Source organism: Palaemon carinicauda, chromosome 9 (genome assembly GCF_036898095.1).
Source record: "Palaemon carinicauda isolate YSFRI2023 chromosome 9, ASM3689809v2, whole genome shotgun sequence".
Taxonomy (NCBI): domain Eukaryota; kingdom Metazoa; phylum Arthropoda; class Malacostraca; order Decapoda; family Palaemonidae; genus Palaemon; species Palaemon carinicauda.
The window spans coordinates 122,332,149-122,334,648 of NC_090733.1; the positions used below are offsets into that span (position 1 = coordinate 122,332,149).

Here is a 2,500-nt window from a genome sequence, read left to right on the forward strand (position 1 = left end):
TGGGAGTTTGAAAATTATCCCTTTAATGACCTCGGAGTGACTCGAACACCCAGCCTTCTGATCTGGAGTCAGACGCGCTACCATTGCGCCACGAAGCCTGTGATAATGATGAAAATAATTGTTAATTGTTGATTATAGTTTTATGCGCAATTTTTAAGACTACTTTTTTATGTTGAAATATCTTTTTAGAATTTCTGTAAAATTTGTTGGGTAAAAGTACGAAATACATTAAGATTTTTTTCCTAATTTCAATATTTTTATTTAGATTCTGAATTTGAAAGTCTTCTTTTCCTTAAGATTTTGCTGTCTATAAAAGTCATTTCAAGTAGTACATTTAGCTGCAGTACGCTGTGTTGATCTCCTTGCAGTATTCTAAGATCTTCCATAGCTTCTTTGGATTGATCCTCCCCTCTTTTGGGTTACATTACCTTAAGGACTATTCACCTTGTTCTGCAACACTGAAAATCCCAGAGCACTGCAGGACCTACGAGATTTCCAAAGAACAAGAGTAGCATCTCTCAATTGTGTGGATGGATCCAATACATGCTTCCCTTCACATGTATCTTACCAGTATTCTGACCGAAACTTATGTGACTCTGGAGGGTTTGTGAGTTTGAAAATTATCTCTTATTTTTTTATTGACCCCGGAGTGACTCGAACACCCAGCCTTCTGATCTGGAGTCAGACGCGCTACCATTGCGCCACGAGGCCTGTGAAAATGTTGCAAATAGTTGTTAATTATCCTATGATTATACTTTTATATCCAATTTTTAAGAATTCAACCTATTCCTTTTGAAATTTCTTTTTGAAAATTACTGTAAAATCTGATGGATAAAAGTACAATATACATTAAGATTTTTTTCATAATTTCAATATCTTTATGTAGATTTTAAATTTGAGAGTCCTCTTTATCCTTAAGAGTTTTCTGTCCGTAAAAGAAGAGTCATTTCAGGTGTTGTACGCTGTGTTGACCTCCTTGCAGTATTCTAAAATCTTAGGCCATTCCATAACTTTTGTGGTTTGATCCTCCCGTTTTGGGTTACATTACGTTAGGGACTGTTTTTCTTGTTCTGCAACACTCTGAAAAGCCTGTGCCCTGCAGGACATACGAGATATCCAAAGAACATGAGTAGTATTTGGAATTGTGTTTGCATCCAACACATGCTTCTCTTCACATGTAGCTTATCAGTATTTTGATAAAAGCTTTGGTGAATCTGGATGTTTTGGGAGTTTGAAAATTATCACTTTTAATGACCCCGGAGTGACTCGAACACCCAGCCTTCTGATCTGGAGTCAGACGCGCTACCATTGCGCCACGAGGCCGATATATGCAATGGAAATTATTGTAATTCAATTTTTGTGATAATGATTGTTTTGAAGCTAGAGTAGTTCAATGTTAAGTGTTCTGGATAGAGTGTACAGGTGAAATAGAATTGATGGCAAAGGTTCGGATGTGACTCCTCCCCTCCCCAGGCAAGGATGTAAGTTAAATTAGGTTTTGAAAGGTTACATCACTTTGTGATATCCCCTGCATGTACACTCATTGCTGGAAAAACCACGGTAGTACTATTGTAACCATTAATTTCAGTAGTATTATATGCGATGTTGTAATGCTTTAAAAATTTTTACATTCATCAGATTTTTATAGATGATTCTGGTGTAAAAAAACTGCCCAAATGTCTTCAAAATCTAATACTCACGGATGAAAGTATTTTTGTCCTGACCAATAGTCTGTTTATAAAACTTGATACTGTGTTATCTTGCTTGTAACGAACATTTCATAATCTCCTATCGAGGTTTTTTTTTTTTTTTTGTCATAGAACTGATATTTTAATTCGCATATTTTCAATCTTTTGAAAAAAAAAAATTCATTTGAATATCTTTCAAAAGCGCTATTGTAGCAAATCCAAAAAGAGAGGATTCGATATATCCTAGCTTTTATGCAAATGTAAAGTTAATTTTCATCTTTTGAGATATTATATTCGCTTGAGCTCGGCAATTCTAACGCGGAGGACATAACGGCAGCTCCTGAAATGTTGCAGCGATGATTAGGTAGAGTTACCTGATATTGTAAACTTGCCAACACCGAGCTCAGTCCTTTTCACACGGTCCACTTCACCCTACGAATGTGTTCTTGCTTATCTACTACCTCCATGGCCACTTACCCCCCTTAATGTATCCCCCCCTTTCATGTATCCCCCATTTCATGTATCCCCCCTTCATGTATCCCCCGTTGCTGTATACCCTCCTCATGTACCCCCACCCCTTCTATGAAGGTAAATAATTAAATGTTGAGGCAACACCTGTTTGTACTGTACCAATACTTACTGCTTGAGCTAATGTATTACCTTTGCATATGTTTACTGATACTCTTGCTCCGGTGGTGCTTTAAAGTGCCGTGTCAGTATACCTTAATTTCTCTGACGTAATTTTTACTTTTTATTTTGCTTCTTCATCTCAGTTCCTCTATTTTTTATTCTTTTCACTTTTGTGAATTGCA

At 36.6% G+C, this 2,500-nt stretch overlaps 3 non-coding genes across 3 annotated transcripts; all 3 read right to left on the reverse strand.

Annotated features, from left to right (window-relative positions):
- Nucleotides 1–26: 26 nt before the first annotated feature.
- On the reverse strand, nucleotides 27–98 carry TRNAW-CCA (transfer RNA tryptophan (anticodon CCA)). Its single transcript has one exon. It is a non-coding gene; the product is annotated as a tRNA-Trp (tRNA).
- Nucleotides 99–639: 541 nt separating this feature from the next.
- On the reverse strand, nucleotides 640–711 carry TRNAW-CCA (transfer RNA tryptophan (anticodon CCA)). The gene has a single exon. It is a non-coding gene; the product is annotated as a tRNA-Trp (tRNA).
- A 540-nt stretch (nucleotides 712–1,251) lies between these two features.
- On the reverse strand, nucleotides 1,252–1,323 carry TRNAW-CCA (transfer RNA tryptophan (anticodon CCA)). The gene has a single exon. It is a non-coding gene; the product is annotated as a tRNA-Trp (tRNA).
- Between the last annotated feature and the right edge of the window lie 1,177 nt (nucleotides 1,324–2,500).